This window comes from Macaca mulatta, chromosome 6 (genome assembly GCF_049350105.2).
Source record: "Macaca mulatta isolate MMU2019108-1 chromosome 6, T2T-MMU8v2.0, whole genome shotgun sequence".
In the NCBI taxonomy this organism is placed as follows: domain Eukaryota; kingdom Metazoa; phylum Chordata; class Mammalia; order Primates; family Cercopithecidae; genus Macaca; species Macaca mulatta.
Window position 1 is genome coordinate 64,121,275 of NC_133411.1, and position 26,011 is coordinate 64,147,285.

General features: G+C 43.9%; 1 long non-coding RNA gene across 2 annotated transcripts; it reads right to left on the minus strand.

Annotated features, from left to right (window-relative positions):
* Positions 1 to 16,211: 16,211 nt before the first annotated feature.
* Positions 16,212 to 24,122, minus strand: LOC144341423 (uncharacterized). 2 transcript variants are annotated; one of them, XR_013418343.1, is made up of 3 exons: positions 23,554 to 24,122; positions 18,247 to 20,142; positions 16,212 to 17,253 (listed from the first exon to the last, which is right to left on the minus strand). It is a non-coding gene; the product is annotated as an uncharacterized LOC144341423 (long non-coding RNA). The 2 variants fall into 2 exon arrangements; XR_013418342.1 differs by lacking the exon at positions 18,247 to 20,142.
* Between the last annotated feature and the right edge of the window lie 1,889 nt (positions 24,123 to 26,011).

A 26,011-nucleotide genomic window follows, 5' to 3' on the forward strand; every position in this document is an offset into this window, starting at 1 on the left:
TCTTTTCTTTTTTTTTTTTTTAAGATGGAGTCTTGCTCTGTTGCCCAGGCTGGAGTGCAATGGCACAATCTCGGCTCACTGCAACCTCCACCTCCCAGGGTCAAGTGATTCTCCTGCCTCAGCCTCCTGAATAGCTGGGATTACAGGCACCTGCCACCGTGCTCAGCTAATTTTTGTATTTTTAGTAGAGATGGGGTTTCACCATCTCTACTGGCCAGGCTGGTCTCAAACTCCCGACCTCAGGTGATTCACCCGCCTTGGCCTCCCAAAGTGCTGGGATTACAGACATGAGCCACCACACCTGGCCCCATCCCAATTTCTAAGAACCTATTAATGGCATTAGATGAGGACATACCTAACAAACGATGTGGCTTTGGGCAAAACTTAGTCTGCCTGCATTCTGATCCACAAACTGTGGAAAAGGACCCTACTTCATAGGATTGTTTTGAGATTTAAATGAAATAATGTTTATATTAAACACTTTGCTTTATTACCCATTGGTTCTCAGCATCTTTCTCTATGTCTCTGCCTCTCTCAACACCTCAAATCATTCTTCTGACAATGCCCACTGCACATTCTGCTCCCCCACAGCCTTCCTGAACTCAAAGTAAACATCAAATTACTGTTCCTGTTGAAAGTGAAGAAATCATGGGGAGATACCAGGGGGTGGGTGGAAGGGCTGGACTTGGCTGCACTGTGACACAGGTGAAATTGCGCTTTGGCATTCTGCTGCCTTCTCTACAAGAAGGAACTGATTTCTTCCTAGGGCAGGCAATGTTCATGGCCTACTCAGTGGCATTTGCCCCGTGTTTCTCTCCCTGATTTTGTAATAGGTGAATTTTCCTTGTTATTGGAAAGGGCAAGTCCCTCCCCTAACCTCCGGAGAACGAGTCATCGTTACTTTAAGCCCAAGGCAATCTCATTTCCCTTTGCCAGTGACTGGTTTAAGGGAAGGCAAGAGATCCAGTTCCAACCAATCAGATGCAAGGAGAAGTCTGGTTGAAGCTTATGCTAAGGATTTCGCTTTCTTGTTAAAAGACAGAGGCATGGCTTGCAATGCTATTTAATACTTTCTTTTCCTTCCATTTTCAACGTAGAAGTGATGCTTGAAACCACAGCAGTCATTTTGGGGCCATGAGGCAATAAGCACAAGGATTAAAAAGCCAAGACCCAAAGATGGAGAATCACGGGTGTAATGAACCTGGATGATATGATATGGCAGAGTCCTGAACTGCTAGACTTCTTATTAGGTGAGATGAGTAAAGGTCTTCATTGCTTAAATCACTCTTAATTTGGTTTTCTGTTAATTGTAACTAAAAGCATTCTTATCTAATATTCCTTATTTTTGAACAGCATTTCTTTCTGAAGTGCCATACTGCAACCTTCCTGACAGCCCAGGATCTCTGCTAAGGTACCACTGAAGAACATGGTATTAGCTGGACTTAATGCATGATTTCATCAATGAGCACTTGCATTTTAACAAGTAATTACTGGAGACAAAGGCATAAAACTATGATGGTTGAATGACAGATCTTGGGGTTAGTACCTTGCAGAGGGTCAGGGGCCTTGATGTCTGCCTCTTCAATCCCTGCATGTAACTACTAGCTGGTCTACCTATACATTTTCCCCAGAACCTTCTTACTCAAAGTGTGGTCTACCAGCTGTACTGGCATCACCAGGGAACTTTTAAAAATACAAAATCTTAGGCCCCAGTCCAGACCCACTGGATCAGAACCTGCACTTTAACAAAGATCTCCAAATGACTCACATGCACATAAAGTTTGAGGAGCACAGCCTCAAAGGATGTGGAATTGCTGGAGTTCAAAAACAAACAAACAAAAAAGGTCAGTTTTCTAGTACTAGATAAATGGCTCACAAAGCACAGTGTCACAAGGAAAAAAATTCTCATTTTGTCTTTTTATCTGGCTATGGAGATCTGGGGGGTAAACTAGGTTTGTTGAATAAATAAACATAATTCTTTCAAAGTCATCTGAACTTGGAGATCAGAATCACCCAGCACAATCACTTGCTTCAAGATTATATATTACTTCTGAAATAGACTTGAGTTATATAGAAATTGAAAGACAGAACAGAGATGGAAGTAGTGGTGGTATGGCCCAAGGAAGTACCCACTGCAGCCGGGCATGGCCACATTTTACAGGCCCTCAATTAAGTTCCTTCATGTGAGCGTCCGCTCACTTCCTCAAAGACTCAGATTTTCATCATTGGCAGTGCCTGGTGATCAGGTGGTAAGTTATCCATGCCAATAAAAATATACATTAGTTTGCATGAGATTTAAGAACATCAAACAATTAATTTGCATGAAATCTGTAGCCATCACATGGACAGGAAAACTCCTCCTGGCCTGTTCCAGAAAATTTTCTCCCTGTGAAAAGCTTCATGGCAACCCAAGTTGTAATCAGAAGTCATCTCTCTGATTTATCAGGAGACATCCCTATCTTGGGAACCAGAACTCTTGAAAGTCCCTGCAAGTAGTACATTCCCTCACTCCCCTTCCCAAGGCAGACTTATGTGGAAGGCAAAACTAAAATGAGAAGGATGCTTTGTGTGCATGGAATCAAGATGAGGAGATTTAGATATATGTGTATAATAGCATCAGGATGAGATGGCTGGGCATATCCATCCTGCCATCAGGATGGTCTGGAAAAAGGGAGAAATTGGAGCCTAGCAGCTAAAGCTTCATGTCCCTGAACACCTGAACAGTCTCAGCCAATATTTACCCTCCCATTTTCTAGATCTTGATGGTGATGGTTCATGCTATCTTTACATTTTCCATGCATTTAATCAAGTTATAATCAACAGTGCTTCCTGGGCAACATGCTGTCTTTTTAAAGTGATTTGTATATTCTTACTACAGCCTAATATAAACTGTTCTCGCCGTTTAATGTGTAGAAGGTAAAATCAATTCACTCTTTCTAAGTTCTTAGTAGGCATCTCATGGTCACCCTCAAGTACTAGTATAGTGTAGATCAGTGGTCCCCAACCTTTTTGGCACCAGGGACCAGTTTCATGGAAGATAATGTTTCCATGGAGAGGGTGGGCAAGGAACGGTTTTGGGATGAAACTGTTCCACCTCAGATCATCAGGCATTAGTTAGATTCTCATAAGGAACACACAACCTAGATCTCTCGCATGCGTAGTTCACAATAGGGTTTGCGCTCCTATGAGAATCGAACGCTGCAGGGGATCTGATAGGAGGCGGAACTCAGTGGTAATGCTTACTCCCCCACTGCTCACCTCCTACTGTGCAGCCTGGTTCCAATACTGGTCCAAGGCCTGGGAGATGGAGACCCCTGGTGTAGACAATAAGGTGTAGTCTTAGTTCTACTTAGTGTCATTAATGGTTGCTCCCAGCCTGTGTGCTTCCATAGGACTGGGTTACAGGCATGTCCAAGTAATTGATCCTCTCAACCCTTGAGGAACACACGCAGGTCCTAAGTGGCTGGAACCTTTAGGTCATTCCTGCCCCACAGTGATGTGTTTTGAACTATTATAATTTCCATGTGTCTCACAATATGAAAAAAGCTGAGAATACCTAGGATAGTGGAAAGGCCCTGGAAATCAGGGTACCACGATGTATGTGTGGGCACCCTTGCACAGGTCATTGTACTCTCAGAAGCTCGGTATCTAAGCCAGGTGGGCCAAAGCTTATTTCATGCTGTACCAACAAAGTTACATTCACCTGGGCTTGAAACGAGCTTCACCTTTGAGGGAAGGCAGTGCCAGGCCTGCAAATGGGATCCAAATGGTCCCAGGTGTGGAACTAACTGCTGGACTGCAGACGCAGAGAACCAAGTGGGTCATAGCATGAACAGAAATCAGACCCTTCTCCTTTCCTCTTGGTGCTCATATTTGTCAGACCTGGGGGGCTCTGAGAGGAGAGTGGTAGCAATGTTTGAAGAGGGCAAAAACAATTGGCTGGTCATTCACTTACTCAGTGGAGAGCCCAGGGAGGAACTCAACAGATTTGGGAAGCAGTGACCAGAGTAACTTAGACTGCATCTCAAATTATAGCCAATAAAGTGATTTCAATTTTCTCTAAGAAAATGTACATATTCTCTGAGCTCTAGATTTTTTGACTGTGCCATTATTTCTGCTATCTCAACAATTCTTTAACATCAAGGACCTTTTGCATATACTCTGTAGAGCTAACAACATTTTCTATTACTAAACGGAAATATTGTCCAGTATTTGTCTCCACTTTCTCTGGTAGGATATTCTGCCTCCTACCTGTGGACATTTAGCTACATTCCTGGTCCTTAATTCTATAGTGAATACCTTGGCTGATGAAATTTCTTCGTCCTTTTTTCTCTTGCTGTCAGAAGGCTTTCTGGAAAGTTTTATTTTGATATCACTGTATTAGCTTGCTGGGGCTGCCCTAACAAAATATTATGTACTGGGTGGCTTAAAAGACAGGACATTATTTTTTCATGATTCTGGAGGCTGGAAGTCTGAGATCAAGGTGTTGGCAGGTTTGGTTTCTCCTGAGTCTCCTCTCTTGGCTTGTAGATAGGTGCCTTCTCCCTCTGCCTTTGCATGATCTTCTCTCTGTCTGTCTTCTAATCTCCTCTTCTTGTGGGGACACCAGTTGTATTGGATTAAGGCCCACCATATTTACCTCATTTTAATTTAATACTGTAAAGGCCCTGTGTCCAAATACAGTCACATTCTGAGGCCCTGGGGGTAGGGGCTTCAACATATGAATTTTGAGAGGCCTGCAGTTCAGCAATAACAGTCACTAATAGTGCTGAAATGAATCCGTGGCTGACTCAGTCCTTCAGGGCAAAAAAGGATGTAGTAGATAGCTATTTTTAATTACACTAATAGCTCACAGCATTTTAGAACAGAACAAGCCCTTGGAAAGGTCATCTTATCTTATGCTGTTATTTGACAGATTAAGAAACTGAAGCCCAGAGATGTTATGTGACATCCCTAAACATAGACAACTGGCATCTGATGATGACCTGAGAGTGAGGTATATGGTCAGAACCTCATCAGAAGCAAACTAATCTACTTACATATTCTTACATATAAAGTCAAGATAAAACCATGATTGTCTTTTTGTGGCCAGGAAATGTACTCATGGAAGAAAGCCTACTTATTGTCCTGCAAATTGGTAATTTGCCTGTGGTGACTTCTCTCCTTAAATCCTGGAGTTCCCACCTGGAATGTTCCCACACTGCCTCTCCAGCAGTGATGTGGCTATCTGCTGAGGTGGCCTCTGCCTGTGCCAGGGCCAGCAGCAGCTTCCTGATCCTGGCTTCCTGGTCCCCGCATGGCAGCCACAGATGCCTCCTCATATTTTCAAAGCTGGTGATAAAATCACAGAATGAGGAATCCAGCTGCCACCACTGCTCTGACACATCTTCATGACCTGCTTGTCCACAGAAGTAGCAGCAGGGAGATAGCTGCTGTCTTACTGCTGTGGTTTAGGTCTTGCCTAAGTGCATCCAGAACCCTAGATCCAAGAGAGTCTGGGAAATGCAGATTTTAGATTTCCAGACTCTGCAGTACAGAAAAGTACATAGAAAGAGGTGGAGTGAATGCAGAGTGTCAATCAACCATACCCAGCACAGTTATACCTTGGGTCACATGGATTTTAATTAGTAAAACAGAATGAATCAGTGAAGACCGCTGGAAACACTGAATGGAGAGGCTTCGGATTTCTTTAGTATGGAGTTGAACTCAGGCCCAGTGGAGATCATTTCTTAAAAATAGTAAATGGATAACTTTTTCCAACATACATGCCTTCTGCAACTAGAGTCAGCATGCATATACCAACAAATAAATCAAGAATGGGGTTATCTGTTTTCAAAATTTGCCTGGGAACAAAAAGTATTTGTGTTAGAGACTGACATCCCTTGCCGCCTGCCCCAGAGCCATTCTCTTCTTCTTCCTTTTAATGATAGAAACTCCCAGAGTTGGGGGGCGGAGCAAGATGGCCGAATAGGAAACACAGAAGACAGGTGATTTCTGCATTATCAACTGAGATACTGGGTTCATCTCACTGGGGAGTGCTGGCAATCGGTGCTAGTCAGCTGTTGCAGCCCGACCCGCGAGAGCTGAATCAGGGCGAGGCATTGCCTCACCTGGGAAGCGCAAGGGGGAAGGGAATCCCTTTTCCTAGCCAGGGGAACTGAGACACACAACACCTGGAAAATCGGGTAACTCCTACCCCAATACTGCGCTTTAAGCAAACGGGCACACCAGGAGATTATATCCCACACCTGGCCGGGAGGGTCCCATGCCCACGGAGCCTCCCTCATTGCTAGCACAGCAGTCTGTGATCTAACCACAAGGCAGCAGCGAGGCTGGGGGAGGGGCGCCTGCCATTGCTGAGGCTTAAGTAGGTAAACAAAGCCCTGGGAAGATTGAACTGGGTGGAGCTCACAGCAGCTCAAGGAGGCCTGCCAGTCTCTGTAGACTCCACCTCTGGGGACAGGGCACAGCTAAACAACAACGACAACAACAACAACAACAAAAAGCAGCAGAAACCTCTGCAGACGCAAGCGACTCTGTCTGACAGCTTTGAAGAGAGCAGTGGATCTCCCAACATGGAGGTTGAGATCTGAGAACGGACAGACTGCCTGCTCAAGTGGGTCCCTGACCCCTGAGTAGCCTAACTGGGAGACATCCTCCACTAGGGGCAGACTGACACCCCACACCTCACACGGTGGGGTACACCCCCGAGAGGAAGCTTCCAAAGCAAGAATCAGACAGGTACACTCGCTGTTCAGCAGTATTCTATCTTCTGCAGCCTCTGCTGCTGACACCCAGGCAAACAGGGTCTGGAGTGGACCTCAAGCAATCTCCAACAGACCTACAGCTGAGGGTCCTGACTGTTAGAAGGAAAACTAACAAACAGGAAGGACACCCACACCAAAACCCCATCAGTACGTCACCATCATCAAAGACCAGAGGCAGATAAAACCACAAAGATGGGGAAAAAGCAGGGCAGAAAAGCTGGAAATTCAAAAAATAATGCATCTCCCCCTCCAAAGGAATGCAGCTCATCGCCAGCAACGGATCAAAGCTGGATGGAGAATGACTTTGATGAGATGAGAGAAGAAGGCTTCAGTCCATCAAACTTCTCAGAGCTAAAGGAGGTACCCAGTGCAAAGAAACTAAAAATCTTGAAAAAAGAGTGGAAGAATTGATAACCAGAATAATTAATGCACACAAGGCCATAAATGAACAGACAGAGATGAAAACCATGACACGAGAAATACGTGACAAATGCACAAGCTTCAGTAACCGACTTGATCAACTGGAAGAAAGAGTATCAGCGATTGAGGATCAAATGAATGAAATGAAGCGAGAAGAGAAATCTAAAGAAAAAAGAAGAAAAAGAAATGAACAAAGCCTGCAAGAAGTATGGGATTATGTAAAAAGACCAAATCTACGTCTGATTGGGGTGCCTGAAAGTGAGGGGGAAAATGGAACCAAGTTGGAAAAAACTTCCAACTGGAAGTTGGAAAACTGGCTAGCCGTAAGTAGAAAGCTGAAACTGAATCCTTTCCTTACTCCTCATACGAAAATTAATTCAAGATGGATTAGAGACTTAAATGTTAGACCTAATACCATAAAAACCCTAGAAGAAAACCTAGGTAATACCATTCAGGACATAGGCATGGGCAAGGACTTCATGTCTAAAACACCAAAAGCAACGGCAGCAAAAGCCAAAATTGACAAATGGGATCTAATTAAACTAAAGAGCTTCTGCACAGCAAAAGAAACTACCACCAGCGTGAACAGGCAACCTACAGAATGGGAGAAAATTTTGGCAATCTACTCATCTGACAATGGGCTAATATCCAGAACCTACAAAGAACTCAAACAAATTTACAAGAAAAAAACAAACAACCCCATCAGAAAGTGGGCAAAGGATATGAACAGACAGTTCTCAAAAGAGGACATTCATACAGCCAACAGACACATGAAAAAATGCTCATCATCACTGGCCATCAGAGAAATGCAAATCAAAACCACAATGAGATACCATCTCACACCAGTTAGAATGGCAATCATTAAAAAGTCAGGAAACAACAGGTGCTGGAGAGGATGTGGAGAAATAGGAACACTTTTACACTGTTGGTGGGATTGTAAACTAGTTCAACCATTATGGAAAACAGTATGGCAATTCCTCAAGGATCTAGAACTAGAAGTACCATATGACCCAGCCATCCCATTACTGGGTATATACCCAAAGGATTATAAATCATGCTGTTATAAAGACACATGCGCACGTATGTTGATTGCGGCACTATTCACAAGAGCAAAGACTTGGAATCAACCCAAATGTCCATCAGTGACAGACTGGATTAAGAAAATGTGGCACATATACACCATGGAATACTATGCAGCCATCAAAAAGGATGAGCTCGTGTCCTTTGTAGGGACATGGATGCAGCTGGAAACCATCATTCTCAGCAAACTATCGCAAGAACAGAAAACCAAACACCGCATGTTCTCACTCATAAGTGGGAACTAAACAATGAGATCACTTGGACTCGGGAAGGGGAACATCACACACTGGGACCTATCATGGGGAGGGGGGAGGTGGGAGGGATTGCCTCGGGAGTTATACCTGATGTAAATGATGAGTTGATGGGTGCTGACGAGTTGATGGGTGCAGCAGACCAACATGGCACAAGTATACATATGTAACAAACCTGCACGTTATGCACATGTACCCTAGAACTTAAAGTATAATTAAAAAAAAAAAAAAAAAAAGAAACTCCCAGAGTTTAAGATAGACACATGGCCATCAAGCTAGCACATAGGTCAGCAAACTATGGCCTGTGGGCTAAATCTGGCCCACTGCCTCCTTTGTAAATACACTTTTCTTGGATCACAGTGACACTCATTTATTTACACATTGTCTATAGCTGCTTTTACACTACAGTGACAGAGCCAGATAATTGTGACAGAGACCACACAGCCTTCAAAGCTGAAAATATTGACTCTCTGGCCCTTTACAGAAATAGTTTACTGACTCCTGTGGTAAAGACTACTGTGTCTAGCCTCTCTTGCAGTTATGTGAAATCATATGACTAGCTTTGGTCCACGGAGATATGAGTGAAGGTGATACCTGTCACTTTTATGCCTTGGCTTTAAAATATTGGATGTATATCTTCCATCCCTCTTTGTTTTTCCTGTAGGCTTATCAAACTTTTAATGTAATGGGCCAGATAGTTAATATTTTAGACTTTGTGGGCCATAGAGTCTCTGTCACAATTATTCCACTCTGTTGTTGGACCACAAAACAGCCATAGACAACACATAAACAAGTGAGCATGCCTGTGTTCCAACAACACTTCATTTACAAGAGCAGGTGACAGGACAGATTTGACCTGCAGCCTGTAGTCTGCTGATCTCTGCCCTTAGAGATGACTGAGTCACACAAGGAAGGAACTTGAGTTCCTGAATGACCACATGGGAAAAAACTGCCCACCAACCTAGACCATTCCCCCAAGACTTGTTGATGAGAAAAACCAACAAATGCTTGGCTGATTTAAGCCACTGTATGTTTCAGTCTCTTTGTTACCACAGCTTAGCCTTACATGTGCATCTTGGGCTTGTAAATGATACCTAAACTTGAGAGGTATTTTCTTTTTCTTTCTTTTTTTTTTTTTTTTCCACTCTGTCCCTCAAGCTGGAGTGCAATGGCATGATCTCAGCTCACTGAAACCTCTGCCTCCCTAGTTCAAGCGATTCTCGTGCCTCAGTTTCTGAAGTAACTGGGATTACAGGCATGCACCACCATGCCTGGCTAATTTTCTGCATTTTTAGTAGAGATGGAGTTTTGCCATGTTGGCCAGGCTGATCTTGAACTCTTAGCTTCAAGTGATCTGCCTGCCTCAGTCTCCCAAAGTGTTGGGATTACAGGCATGAGCCACCACACCCAGCTGAGAGATATTTTCTAATATTTAGTCAAGATCTTGATTCTAATGTTTGCAATTGAATGTTACCTGAGCACCTACTGAGGGCTAGTCTCTGTACAAAGCATAGCAGGGGATGAAAAGATAAAAAAGACATATTCCTCCTCATCGCAAAGGAAAACCCATGTGTTAGCACTTGGTGGTGGGTTGTAATCAGTTGTGAAGTTAGTCACTAGCAATTTACAACCTAAAGTTTTGAGGTTTGTGAATGATATGCTGTGTCGGGGGACCTCAAGACCACCCTCAGGCTTCAATGATTTATTAGAAGGACTCACAAGACTCAGAAACTGCTATACTCATTGTTATGTTTTATTAAAGTGAAAGTTTACAGATGAAATCAGTGAAGGGCAAGGCACATCGGGCAAAGTGCAGGAGAAACTAGGAACAAGCTTCCAGATGTCCCCTCCCAGTGGAGTCATATAGGAGCCATACTTAATTTCCCAGCAACGATGTGTGAAAACACACATGAAGTACTGCCAATCAGGGAAGCTCCCCAGCCTTGGTATCTAGGGTTTTTTAACTGGGGGTCTGCTACATAGGCATTCAGCACCCATGTGACTGACCTCAGCTACTCAGTCTCTAGCTCCCCAGAGCAAAAACAGGCATTTATCAAAAATCGCATTTTTAGCATAAACTTTTCTGGTTATACTGGTACAGCCTGGCCCAAGGCCTCAGGCATACAAAAAACACTCTTATCATGCAGAATATTCCAAGAGCTCAAAGGTTTTGCCCAAGCCAAGGGTCAGTCCTGAAGAGAGGCTTTCTTTTGGAATGTGAAGGGTTTGAGAAACCTAGGGCTTCTGAGTTAACCCTTTCCAGTGCATGTGACTTTTATGTAAATAAAATAGATTTAAGCATATCCCCATCTTGCCTTTTGATACACTTTTTGATTGGGATAGAAAAGGATTAAGTTACAGCTTTTTTGCTGGGCCCCGGCACAAGAATGCATAGAGAATATGACTGTCATCCTTCATAAGGGTGAAAAAGGTTGATAACTACCCACTTAATGCAGGGAATAAAATAAGAGCACATAAATTACAATGAAAAAATCACAGAAAGGGGTCAGGCACAGTGTCTCACGCTTTTAATCCCAGCACTTAGGGAGGCTGAGGCGGGAAGATCACTTGAGGTCAGGAGTTTGAGAACAGTCTGGCCAACATGGCAAAACCCTGTCTCTACTAAAAATACAAAAATTAGCTGGGCATGGTGGCACACGACTGTAATTCCAGCTGTTTGGGAGTCTGAGGCATGAGAATCGCTTGAACCTGGGAGGCAGAGGTTGCAGCAAGCCCAGATTGCACCAGTGTACTCCAGTCTGGGCAACAGAGTGAGATTCTGTCAAAAAAAAAAAAAAAAAAAGAAAGGAAGGAAGGAAGGAAATCACAGAAAAGTACGGCATGGGCTCAAAGGAAGAGTGCTCGCCAACTGTTGGAAAGATTTCAGGATAGAGGTAGCTTGGAGATGGCCTTGGTCCTTGGCCTTCTGTCCTAGTCACAGAAAGACTTAGGTGGCAGAAAAAGGGATATTTGGTGCAGTGCAGAATGAGAAAATGGTGCAAAGGCAGTAAGGCATGAAAGTTGGTGTGTTTACATGGGACAGTGAGTAGTCACACTTGACTCTGGTGGAAAATGAGATTGGAAAAGTAGGTGGAAGTCATATTATGGAAGGCATTAGATTCTGGTCTGAAGATTTTCTGATGCAATCAGCAGGCAATGGAGAGTACTCAGTCTTTGAAAGCTTTTGTGCAGTGGGATATGTTCCTATCTGTGGTTTAGAAAAATTCTTCTGCAAGAATGTGATAAACTGAACAATGTTTGAAGCAGCACAGCCAGTATCAAAGCTGTTATGAGACAAAAAATAGTAAGAGCCTGAGTTATGGTCATGAATGTGGACAAGAGAAAATACTTTCCAGAAACAATTTAGACACAGAATCTATAGGACTGTACTCTAAGAATTTGGTAAACAGTGGCATGTCAGAGACAGGAATGGAGAAAAACTAACAGGTGTACATGCTCCATGGGTAAGAGTATAAAGTGACTGGGGTAATTGTGTGCTACTGTACGTAATCAGGAAAATAGGCACTAGAGCTTATTTGAAGAGGGGTTGGAGGTGGGGTTAATCCCAGATAATCCATTAGATTTGGAAACGGTAAGTGTGAGATACCAGTAAAATGCCCAAATGATGTCTATGAGGCCGTTCAAAGAATGAGTCTGTAGCTTGGGAACAGGTAATAGGTTTGAGTCTTTGTCATTGAGGTTCTGCGGGAATAAATGACATTGTCATGAAAGAGAATGTACAGGGAGAAGAGAGGCTGACTTGACGAAGAAGTTTGGGGATACTGATAATTAAATGACAGACAAGGAAGAGGCATCAGAGAAGGTTAGAGAGAGAAGCAAAGGAGAATCAGGTTGGAAGCCAAGGAAAGAAAGGGAATCCACAGGTTGCGGCGTCCTGGGAGGTGGAGCAGGATGCAGTGGAGAGATACTGTTGAGCCTTGTTGGCAGTAAAGAAAGGTGATGCTGGCTGGGCAAGGTGACTCACGCCTGTAATCCCAGCACTTTGGGAGGTCGAGGCGGGCGGATCACGAGGTCAGGAGTTTGAGACCAGCCTGGCCAACATGATGAAACTCCACTTTTATTAAAAATACAAAAATTAGCCGGGTGTGATGGTGGGCACCTGTCATCCCAGCTACTCAAGAGACTGAGGCAGGAGAATTGCTTGAGTTCGGGAGGTGGAGGGTGCAGTGAGCCGAGATTGTTCCACTGCATTCCAGCCTGGGTGACAGAGCAAGACACTCCATCCTGGGGGGGGGAAAAAAAAAGAAAGGTGATGCTTGATGACCCTGAAGGCAGAATTGGCCAAATTTCAGGGTTTAGGGAGTACTGTGAAAGCAGAGGAGAAACTCTGCCATGCCTAGGGAGAAGCAAGAACTGTGGATGGGGGTGGCTGGGTGGGAGAGGCATGAATGGGACACAGTGGTAGGCCACCAAGAGCGAAATGCTAACTGCATAGGCACCCCAAAGCTTTCATGCAGGCTTAGAAAAGCAAGTGACCCAAAGGGTTCAGATGATGACAAGTCTTTCTTTCATATGGAGCTGGGCCAGCTACTTTGCCAAAGCCTCTTTAAATGCTGGTGACACTGTGAATGCCCCTTAGGGACCACGGGGAAGAGGATCCCACAATCAATTATTATCTGGGCACTCTTTACTCATCGTGGAATTTGGCGTGCCCTTGGGTGCTGTGTTCCAGCTCAGGATCTCCACTCTTCAGATTAAAGAGCTGTTATAACTCTCTGTTTATTTTAGAAAAGATTAATGGTTCCCCCTCCTCATTTCTCAGGGACAGACTTTAATCTGTCTAGAGTGAGTCATGAAATATATCGGCTCAACCGCTCTGGCTGCAAGATTACAGATATAAAATTGTCCGATTTTGACAAAAAGCAGCTGCATCCTTCTTTTTATTTTGAGTCCACAATCACATGTGGATAAAGATAGATAGGGGATGTGCCTGGTAGGAGTTCCACAATAGGCAGAGACATAGGTGAGGAGACACAAGCCCTCCACCCTTATCTGTAATTCTCCCAAGAGCCTCCAACTTGTCACCTTCACCACGATGTCTCTCAATTAATTCATGTCAGGTTAATTTAACTCAATTCAACCAACTCTCACAAGCTACTTTCATGATTAATGTGGAAAATGAAAGATGAACAAGAATAATACTCTCAAGAAGTTCTAGTCTACCGGTGGTGAGCTAAGATCCACCAAGGACTAATCGTGATAAGTGCTATGTAAAGGTGTTTGAAGAAAGTGGGCATCAAAAGATGAGCTCCAACCTTAGGCAAGACTATCTGTAGCGGGCAGTGTTGGAGCTGATCTTGAAGGTCCTTGGCGTGTGTGTATGTGCACAGGAGTGCATGTGTGTATGCACCTGAGCTTACAGGGTTAACCAGAGAGAAAGTGAAGCATTCCAGGAAAAGATACTTTGACAAATAAACACATGGAGACAGAGAATTGCAGTGCATGGGGAATGTGTGGGAAAATCAGAGTTGAAAAGGGTTTTAGGTTCAGATGTTTGATGTGTTAATATTCACCTGGGCAACTTGTGAAAAATTCATCAGCCAAGGTCTTGCCACTGGATTTTACAAGCTAAGCTGCTGGGATTTCGAGATGTTAATGATTTTCCAGGGTCATTTTGCTCATTAACTAATAGTAGGACCAGCTGGAGGACCTGTTTCCAGGGAAGAAAAAGTTTGTTTTGTTTTGTTTTTAATTCAGAAGAGCTGGGGTGTAAGATTTGTGAGGGGAGTTACAAAATAGAAGACTAGAAAAGTAGGTTAGACCCAAATTATGGATAGATTCAATGAAAGGCTAAGGAAATTGGAATTTTTCCATCAGCAGAAAGAGTCATTGAAAGTTTCAGAGAAGTGACATTGTCAAAGTAATCAGATATATCATCTAAAAACAAAAACTTATGGGTTCAGCCTGTTGACTGGAAATAAGAGTATAACAGGCTTACAGATTCCGTATCTTCCCAGCCAGTCAGGCCCTCCTACTGTCATCTGAATCACATTCCCCCATAAGCCTATAGAGGCAGGGTTTCCCCCTCTTATATAAGTGATGAAATATCTCTGAGCACCCTCACTGTATCAAGCATTTCAAAACAGCTTTCTAAACCCTAAGGATGTAGTGTTGGTAAGATGAGTGTAAATGCTCATCTGGCTCTTGGCCCAAGGACAGTACCTGCTAATCCTCCCCCAAACCCACCTCATGGGGTCCATCTACCTCTGTGGTAGCAGTAGCAGCCCTGAGTCCTTGCCTGAGGATAAAGGGAGAGTGTATGTGGGTGACCATAGTGCTTCACCATAGCCAGGAGAGCAAATCAGGAGTCAGGCCTGCAGATGATGGACCGTCTCAAGGGTTCATGGGCAGATGGCGAGTCAGAGAATAGGGATAGAACTGTATTGCTCCTAGAAGTCTGCAGTCTGGAAGCCTGGGCCCTGTTTAGGGCTACCTTGCTTATTGCAATCAGAAGAGGAGGGGTGGGAAAGAGATTTGAAGCCTGATTAAAAGTCCAACAACTGTTTACACCAGGTGACGCTGGCCTTGGGAAAACTACTGTGGCCCGAATAGCTGCCCTGTGGGTACTTAGCTCACCTGCTTCCTCACACTGCTTGCCTTCACCATGAGGAAAGTTCTCTCAGTCCTTATCCCATAATTTGTCTTTCTTCTTTTTGTTTTCTGGAGGGTAAAATGTAGTTTCAACTGAGAGATCAAAGATACTGTAAATGGAAGCACTCTGTATAGAAGGAAGCTCAAGATTGTAATTAAAATGTTGGCAGCATCATTGGAAGACAGACATACTATCACCTGGGAACAAAGATTGGGCTAAAATAATCCAGAATGAGGAAAATTGTTTAAAAGAATTATCTACACCACGTAGAAATTCATCAGCATTTTGTGTAAAAGAAAGACGGAAGGTCAGAGGTAATGAACCTTTCGTTTATACTGTGTTCAAACGTAGCATTTCTCAATGGGTATATTATTGATAACTTGGCAGTGCTGTGTTACACAAAATTTTTTCACATTGGCAGACACCTGGCATCCCCGGCGCTTCCTCCAAGGTGCCAGCAGCACCCTCAGTCATCGTAAAACTAAGAAAGTCCTGAGAAACGCTGCTCTAATGTTTCAGAGTGCATGTGAATAAGTTATTTCCTTTAATCAGCATAATGATTCAAAATATTTGTAACATTTTCACTCTTCAGATGATGAACTGAGACTGAAAATGAATTGCTGGCTTTTTCACCTGTCTAGTGAAGGATGCTGCTGGGCCTCAAACTCGAATAGGCTGATTCCTAATTCAGTTCCTCCTCACAATATTGTGCTATCTTTCAGTGGAGGCAGAGATTTATATTTGATTTCATCAACTAAAACATATGTGCACCTGAACTTTTGTTGTTATTTATAGTCTAACTATCTTCTAAGGAACATAGATTTTGTCAAACAGAGCACACTTTGTTCCGCTGAAGGCCTTGATGGACAACTTAGCGGTAGGAGCTAAGGGGAACTGGGCTAATTTGTCTGATAGAGGGAGAAGGTCATGGAGCTCCCAGGGAAAATAAGGAAGGAAGAGGGAGAGGACAGAGAGCCTAGAGGACCTTGGGAAGCCTTGAACTATATAACATGACCCACCCACACACTCTCACTCTGCATCCCAAGGTATTACTTGTACAAAGTATTACTCAAGAAACGCTTAAAGAGTGAATTGTCTTGTATAAAATGACAAAGGGCTGAGTATTACACCTGGGTTGAGAGAGGCTGGTACAGAGCCAGTACATATGGATCCGGAGCCAGAGGCAGGAGGGATTATGAGTGTAAGTTTCCTGACAATTAGCAAGAATCAAGGACAGGGATGTTCACAGGTGTGGAATTGGTGGATTCACCCAGACATCTGAGACTATGGAAGCACGAGCTCACATCTGGGTCACAGGCAATTCAAATGAAGGTTGAAATACTGCAATGCTGCAGGGCTCTACAATATTTTCCAGGAATTGTAGTCAGGAAAACTGACTTACGTCAGAGAAAACCAAGCTTGAAATATTTGAAGTGACTGATGATTTACTTCCCAGTCAGATGAAGACCATAGAGGAATTCTCTGGATAGAGTTAAATTGATGAGTGAGGGGCACGATGTAGACCCAGAAATAAACACCTGGAAGGCATATTTAGCCAGCGGCCCCAGAACTGTCACTTCCATAAGCATGGAGAGGCTTATGGATGGTCATTCTCTGTAATAAACATTGGATGGTTCTGTAAATCCAGATTCCATGAAAATGACAAAATGACAGAAAAGGACTGAATCCACATATGGAATAAGGACCAAATCTTAAGCATAATTATTATCTAGTTATGGTTGCTGCACACTGGGATTCTTATATAAACATCCAGCGTGTTCACAATAGGAACCTGGTGAAACCTGTCTTGGATTCCTTTGGCCACATCACTCTGTTCAGGTTTCAAATGAGTCTGCTCTGGTTTGTTGCTTTCTTGGATTCAAAATCTTCTTACTGTTAGGAAAATATTCCTTATCTTTGCCTGTGCAGTAATCTTTATGTGAGAAACAGGAGATGGTGTTCCCTGGATGCCTGCACAGCTCTGCCTCTGAGAATCTCACTGAGACCTGTGCCTGAGTGCTGCCCCCTAGGGATTCTCTGTGGCATTGCCCTGCAGCCACAGGCAGGGTGCTCATCTGCTAGGCCACCAGGTCCTTCAAGGATCCCAACTTTCCAAACCGTCCTGAGAGGAGAAAAAAAGAAAGACCATTATTGATGCCAGATTTTTGTGTTGCGTTCTTCTACTCTAATGCTTCCACAGGAAGTCTCTCAATTCCTCCTCACAGTTCCAATTATCTTGTCCAACCTCTTGCCCTAAGGCAGGCTTCGGCCTGACATATCCCAGACACAATTAGTCAGTGGTTGACTCTCATTCAAATAATAATAATAAATCAGAATGGCATTGGGTTCTTTGAGGATGAACTTGATAGGCATGAAATCTCAAACAAAATCCTGCAGCTATGAATCCGGGTTCCTCTCCCCGACCCCTAGGCAGAGATTGCCTGTCCCAGCCAGCACAGAAGGATGAGACACTCTATCTGGCTTCCACTCTTCCCTCAGTGGCTCTGGGTTTCCACTGCAACCAGTTTAGAATCCAATGTTTTACAAGAAGATGCCACCGAAGGAGCACAACTACTGCTTAGGCAGGCAACTCTCAGGTTCCCAGAATTTAAAAGGGTTCAGAAATTATCCTAGAAGTCACAGTTAAAGGGTGTTCAGGGACAAGTATAAGGCCCACCAGCAGTTCCTTCATTAAGGGACATTTACAGAATGCAATCGGAGTCCCAAAATTCAAAGAAAAACCCCACAACCTTAAGCTAACCATCTTTAGCTTAATTCTCTATATTTGCAAGTAACTCTTTTTCTACATTTTAAAACATGAATTTGAAATTTGCATGGCATAGCAATCTACCCAAGCCAATCATGTTGGCAAATATAACACTTTTTCTGGTAAATATTAATAGCCTCCAACCATCAGAAGTGAGGGAGCGTTGGGGGAATCAATATATTCCTTCCTTCACAACCTGGCTACCAGGAGTCATATTATAATGAAAAGAGGTTTCAGAAAATATTCTGACAATACCTAGACATTTATTCACAAAGAGTCTCAAAAACAGTCTTAAACATGGCATGTAGCTAGGGAAGTCCCAGTCTTTATCCTTGGGCCCTCTTTTACCTTTGAGTCTTCTGTTCAACATTCCCCATAAAAGGCTTAGTTGAATTTAGGGCAAGCATATTCTGATGGCAGGTGTGTCCAGCTTTGTACAGGGTCAGGTACAGGGTTCTCTGTGAAGTGGAGGACATGGAACCAACTTGGGGGTCTAGATTGCAAGCTTGCACCATTTGTATTCAGAAAGCTGGGCTTGCCAATGCTTATGCTTCATTCAGGTAAGGGCAGAGTTTCCTCTGTAACATCCCTAACCAACCATCTGGTTTGATTTCTACTCACCTCACCAATTAGAAACTATTTTAAATATCTGTTATGTTAATAAGCCTCCTGGCATAGATGTAGTTAATTATATTTAAATGCTAAGTGGACCATCTTAGAAGATGTTGACTCTGGCTAGGGTACTTCATCCGAGTTAACCAACTCCAGCAGTAGTTAACTGCTGGATCCCCCAAACAAGGTATTTTAAATTCTAGCCTCCCCTCTTGGAGAATAGATTACAGTTAACTTGTATATACAACTACATCACAATGTCTCAACTGAAACATTTTATTTATTTATTTTTCTATTAAACCAACCAATCAGCAGCAAATGGAAGGATTTTAAAATGAAATACCACGCAGACAATATAGCACTTGAGACAGTGAAGACTGCAGAGAGCAAGACAGAGTCAGAAGCAAGATAACAGGCTTAATGAGCTGACTTCCTGCTCTGTCTTCAGGATCGTGAATCTTGCTTGCCTCAGTAGATGCTGGGTTCCATGTAAGGGCCGGATCTCTTTGCTGAGATGGATTTATCGTACAAGAAATAAAGCTTCATTGAGCTCTTTCCAAAACTTTCTGTTTCAAAGCCTAGAATTTCACTGGCCCAAGTGTACCTAGAATAAATCAGATAACTATTCGGAGCTTTCAGAACCTTCAAAAGAAAATTTGAGGCAAGAACCACAGAAGTGAGTCTGCTCCTCTATCTAAGTCTGTATCTCCATTCTCCTCTGTTGCTGCTGAAAGGCAATAAAACTCTAGTAGTGAAACATCTAAGGGTGAAGAAGCATATTTCAAATGTGTTATCAACGCAGGAGCAAAAAGCCAAATACTGCATGTTCTCACTTACAAGTGGGAGCTAAGTATTGGGTATTCATAGACTAAAGATGGCAACAATAGAAAATGGAGACTATTAGAATGAGGAAGGAGGGGGGCAAGGGTTGAAAAACTGTTGGGCATTTTGCTCAGTACCTGGGTGATGGGATCAGTCATACCCCAAACATTAGCATCATGCAATATACCCGGCTAACAAACCTGCACGTGTACCCCCTGGATCTAAAATAAAAGTTGAAATTACATTAAAAATGCATATTACCAAAATTCTATTCATCAACGGAAAAAATGGCAGACAACAACTGGTGAATCCCTACTGAAAGATAAGCCTTTACTAGTAGTTTAGGCATTCTCACTAACTTGCAACATTATAGTACTTGTGGCCTCACATCCTTTATGGAACAATGTGGAATGGAAATTAAACATGCATACATGCACACACATGCACACTCAAATCTGTAACTCTGATTGATACTTTATTTTAATACAAGGTTTAAAATGAAAACCAGATAACTGAAATCTTAAATTAATTTCACATTAAACCTTGATAGTTTTGAAATGGTGTCACCCAGCAAATACCAAATAACCTGAACTTCGAGATTAAACCTCTTCTATGGAACACTATTCAATGAGTCTTTCCCATTATAAGCCTTTTGTGAAGCAAAGTGGGGTAGAAACATACGTAATAATAGCAACACAATAACATAAAAATAATAGTAAATAAACCAATGCCTCAATCTTGTGAAATATCTCAGTGCTTAGTTTTGTTAGGCTTTCTTTCAGCAGCTTTGATTTCCCAGATGTATGGTCTCTGAAAAATAGCAGAAATAAATCAATTACAATAGGAAAGGTAGCAAAGGCAAGGATGGTGATTGTGTTTGTGTTTCAGTGACCTAAGACTTTAGCGGTCTCTGGTATTTACTTACCTGATTATACTTACTTATAATCATTTTTCAAGGATTGAACTTTTTTTTGTTTGTTTGTTTTAAGAGACTGGGTCTTGCTATGTTGCCCAGACTCATGTTGAACTGCTGGGATCAAACAATTGTCCTGTCCCAGCCTCCCAAAGTTCTGGGATTATAGGCATCAGCTACTATGCCTGGTCCAAGGATCAGACATTTTAAATAAACAAAACCCCTATGGCCTGTGAGGCAGGATGTGCACAGACTATTGACAGGACCGACATAGGTCTGTCTGTAGTTGACTCTGTTTCCTGAATGATACGGTGGAAGAGCATCAGAAAACCCCTCTGTCCTCAGAATACATCCGTCACCACCCTGTCATGGTTGTGTGAGCTTCTGCCATTAAAGATTTTATTTGCTGGATTTAAGATAGTAATTTTCTAACTCCTTTAAGCCACAACATTCTTTCTTTCAGTGATCTAATAAATAGATAAAAGCAGAGATGCTATAGCTGAAATAGGCGACCTATTGGCCCAGCTGGCCACTTCCTCTGAGGCACAAGGGCAAACTACCAGGGCTCATTGAAGCACATTTTAAAAACCACAGGGGCCGAGAGCAGGGGCTCACACCTGCAATCCCCGCACTTTGGGAGGCCCGGGCAGGCAGATCACTTGAGGCCAGGAATTGACCAGCATGGCCAACATAGTGAAACCCTGTCTCTACTAAAAACAAACAAACAAACAAACAAACAGAAAACAAAACAAAAGCCCCACTGGGTTAAGACAGAGCTTCTCAGTCAATGTGCATGCCAGGATTAGAGATGCTGGGAGATATGGATCCCTTCAGCCCTCTGCGGTGTGGCTTGGGGGTCCAGGTGGGGTGGTGGGGGGGCTAGGCCTCATTGTCTCTCACTTTGATTTGTCACAGTGTGTGGTAAAATGCTGCTTATTTTATTTATTTATTTATTTATTTATTTATTTATTTATTTAGAGACAGCGTCTTCCTCTGTTGCCCAGGCTGGATTACAATGGCACGATCTCGGCTCCCTGCAACCTCCACCTCCGGGTTCAAACAGTTCTCATGCCTCAGCCACCCAAGTAGCTGGGATTACATGCATGTGCCATCACGCCTGGCTAATTTTTATATTTTTAGTACAGATGAGATTTCACCATGTTGCTCAGGCTGGTCTTGAACTCCTGACCTCAAGTGATCTGCCTGCCTTGGCCTCCCAAAGTGCTGGGATTACAGGCCTGGGACTTTTCTGTGTGCAGACATAAGAAAAGGTTAGGGAGCCTCCAGGTTAGGGCATTGTCCTCTGATAGAGGCTATCACCCTCAATTATGATAACTAAACACCTCAGGAATTTTTCTAACAAACTTTTTTCTGCCAATTCTCTATGAAAGGGAAATATATGTCTGGCAAATCTTGGTAGAGGAAATGGTGAAAATACGGGTCATCAACTGGCCCTCCCTGGAAAACCAGACTTGAGTGGGAGGAAGCCAGTGAAGAAATCTGGATGGCCTGGAGACAAAAGACACAGCACTCAGACAAGAGAAAGCAGACATTAGAAGGGCACAGAAGAGGGAAGAGGAGGCCACGCCCTTGCCAACCCCCAATCCCCAGAGCTCAGCCCGGTGCCCCAGGCAGCAGCTCAGCCTGTCAAGGTCACGCACACACACACACAGACACGGTTTCTGAAAGAGAGTTTTCACAATGTAAGTGCTCATTTGGGAGACCCAGACAAGTGGGTTCTTCACCTGGAAGAAGACAGGCTTGAGTTTCGAAAGCGTCGATGAGTAATTGCAAGTGGGACCCGTCAAAGAGGGAAACAGGCAGGCCCTGACAGTCCCGGACTGCAGAAACAAAGCGGCTTCCCACCTCCTCCCGTCCCGCGTCCTCTTCCTCTGTTTCTCAACTTCTTTTTCCCATCGTTCTGTGACTCACGAGTGTCAGCCGCTGGAGCGCTCCCCATCTCCCAGCCCTCAGAGATCTCATTGTGAGCATTTTCTTCTCATCCCCATGCACTTAGGGTTGGGCACGCAGCCAGACACGATCCACTTTTCCAAAGGCGCCCCCTGAGGGGCAGCTTCCTGGCAGGCACCTTCCACAGGCAAAAATGATTTGCCTCTGAGGACTGATGCACCAGACGGACAAGCTGAGGTTTATGGTTTTCCACCAAGGGGTTTCACAAAGCCTTGCCAATTCCCCTTTTGCCATTGGCCAATTCCCTTTTACTGGCTCTCTCCGCCTGTCATCTGCTTTGTCAGCCAAATCCCTTTTCATTTTTCTCAGTTTCGTCTTGGACCCAGGCCTGGTAAAGTCTGTCAGGAAGATCCCTGACACACGAAGTTTTACGTCCCTTCCACCACCAACCTAGAGGCCTTGCCTGGGCTACACCTCTGTGCTATGTTTCAGAGAAGCGCGTTCCCATGTCTTAGGGAGGGCAAGCACGTTTGACAGGAACACTCAATGAATAATAGCACATGCAATTATTTTCAAATGAGAATTTAAATCAAAAGATGTACAGAAGCAATGGAAATAGAACCCTCAGGAGAGAATTGGAGGGGGAGAAAAACCAAGTGGAGATAAACTAAAATAGAAACTGTCCTGGTACAAAACTGAAAATAATCAGGGAGGGTCCAAAATTACACCAAAAACGGCACAGTTGTTTTGGAATCAGGAATCCTGGATGCCTGGCTAAATTCACGCACCATGTGAATTCTTCTTGGGACTATTTTGGGCCTGCCTCAAACTTACTTGCCTTTTTCTCTCCTTTATGGTGAGAAATCACTCCTCATCATTTCTCAGCAGGATCTCTGAGTGCTCGCTAAGTATAGGGGGCCCCATTGCTTACACACAACTTGCCCTGGTGCCTATTTGGGTTTGGCGTGTTTGTTTAATCTAACATCGATTGAGGCCTACTAGGTGTCAAATACTTTACATGCATTATCTCATTTAATTATCTTAACAGCTCTATGATGTAGGGATTGTTATTATCCCCGTTTGAGGAGGATAACAGATGAGGAAACTGGAGCTGACAGGGTAGAAGCCATTTGCTCAAGGACACACAGCTGTTAGAAAGTAGAAGCAACAGAATTCAAACTCAGGCATGTCTGGCCACAGAACCATTCCATGGCCACCCTCTCTTCCTCTGTGAATGAGTTTCATGTCTAAACTATTTGTGTTTTGGGAATAGAAATACCAGCCACCCAGTTGGCCTCCAAATATACAACTCTCAAGCCCACTCCCATCCAAGCCAGCAGGAAAACCAGCCCTTCTGTTAGGGGTGCCCCTTGAGGCAGGGACTTTTTAACTCTTACCAGCTGTCAGGTGCTCCCATGGATGCCAGAAGCAGCTAAAATCCAAGGGTCTGGAGAGATTCTCTCCTTGCATAGCTAAGAGGGCTTCCTGGAGGTGGTGTGGCTCAAGCTCTGCTTCTGGTCCTCAATGATGCTCATAGTTCTTCAGAAGGAAAGGAGGATGCCCACCCAGCCTGGCCTTCTACCCACTTGGGTGCTCCTTGCAGTCAGGAGGACTTCCCACGGATACAGGCCAGACTCCCAGTGACACCATCGTAGAGTCATTGACAGTCATGAAGACACATTGCCCGGATGGGGGAGTGGGGTGTGAGTGGGAGGGGTGGTTTCCGCATGAAATTGTTCCACCTCATATCATCATGCACTAGTTAGATTCTCATAAGGACTGTGCAACCTAGATTCCTCGCATGCGCAGTTCACAATGGGGTTCGTGCTCCTCTGAGAATCTAGTGCCAGCACTGATCTGATAGGAGGCAGAGCTTAGGCAGTAATGCCCATCCGCCTGCTCTTCACCTCCTGCTGTGGGGTCCAGTTCTTAACAGGCCACACACCGGGTACCAGTCTGTGGGCTGGGGCTGGGAACCCCTGTATTAGGGCACAGGCTCCTCTGCTGTTCTCTTTTTAGTCCTGTCACGTTCTTCCTTCACGGTGATTTTGTTTCCGGGGCTTCCTTGCCTTTCTTGTCCCTGGGTGTGGCTGTGGTTTCCCACTCATCTTTAGTTCACCTCAGTGGATTTCAATAACTTTGAATATCGGGGAAGAGGTGTTAGGGCTTTAATCTCTTTAATCCCTTTCCTCACAGAAGGTCCCAGAAGGTCCTCAGGTAAACGTGGCCCCACAGCCCTCAGAAAAGTTCAAGCAGTGCTTTCAAACAAAATAATTCAAGCCTCCCCTCATCCTGCTGCAGTCCTAACTCTCAGGGAAAGCCCGACTACTTCACCATTCCTTGGTCTCGGCCATTTAGCTGTTAGGTGAATTTTGCCCTCATAAGCACCTTGTACACTCGAACTATGTGAGTCCCTCTTTGGCTTTTAGTGCTCAACAGAGTCCAATAACTGTTGTCCACCAACTGGGACCCTGGAGCAGTCTCTCTCTCTCCCTCTCCTTTTCTTTGTTTCTTAGCAATTTTGGGAGCAATAATGAGTTTATTATTTTCAAGAATGTTCGGACTCCTCAAATGAGAGATGTCAAAGGCAAGTTTCTATGAAGATTGGAATTACTTTATTGTTAACCACCCTACAGCCTATCTGCAGATTACACACCTCTAATCTGTAAGAGTATAATGTAATGGAGCCATATTTCCAACTATTCTATCTTTGTTTGCATCACCAAGGGATGCAGGGGTTGTAGAGTGGAGACTCATGGTGGGCCTGAGAAGCACCAGAGGTTTTATTTTTTTTTTGAGACGGAGTCTTTCTGGCCCAGGCTGGAGTGTAGTGGCAGGATCTCGGCTCACTGCAACTTCCACCTCCCGGGTTCAAGTGATTCTCCAGCCTCAGCCTCCTGAGCAGCTAAGACTACACGCACAGTTAATTTTTGTATTATTTTTTTAGTAGAGATGGGGTTTCACCGTGCTGGTCAAGCTGGTCTCGAACTCCTGACCTCAGGTGATCCAGCAGCCTCGGCCTCCCAAAGTGCTGGGATTACAGGTGTGAGCCACCGCACCCGGCTGGGCCAGAGGCTTTAAAAGGAGCTGACACTCCTCCCCTGGCTGCTCTCCTCTGGCCCTAGTGGGCCTCAGCAGGCCAGCTGACTCGCAGCCTCCTGACCCAGTGTCACTCCCTGCCTGGGCGCATGGGGCCCAGGCTAGGGCAGGGGCCTGTGGTATTTCCGTCTCCCCTGTGTATTCATCTTGCTCTTACACATCCATCATGACCAATTTTGCATTTCCAAGGCTGGAATATGAGGATATTCTTTCTCCTTTGAGTGTTATGCTTTGAACTCAATAAACTGCCATGAGGAGGCACAGATAAGAAGTTATCATTTCTTAAGTGACTTCTGTTGCCAGATTCTTTACATACAATATCTTATTTAGTCCTCAGAAAAACATGGCAAAGGAGATTTAATTCCATTTCCCTATTTGAGAAATTAAGGATGCAAAAGAGGTGCCTAGTAAGTAATTTACGGAGCAAATGATGGAGCAGGAATTTGAATCTGCAGTCCATGATCTTTACATCCCTTGACTCTCCCTTATGGGTCATGGCCTATGGCCTGGGTGACAGCCTTCCCTCGGGGGAATGAGCTGAGGCAAAATTAACAAGTATTTTGATTTGATTATTCTTTTTACCAACCAAAAACCATTAAAAAGGTAAACTTAAGCATTATGGAGTATTGTCATGTCATTTCCATGGAAGATACTAATTTTAAAACAACATTGAGCACTTAACTCAATGTAATTAACTCATTCATTTTCTCTAAGTATGATTTTATCTTACACTTGAATAGAACCTGAATTTCTAAC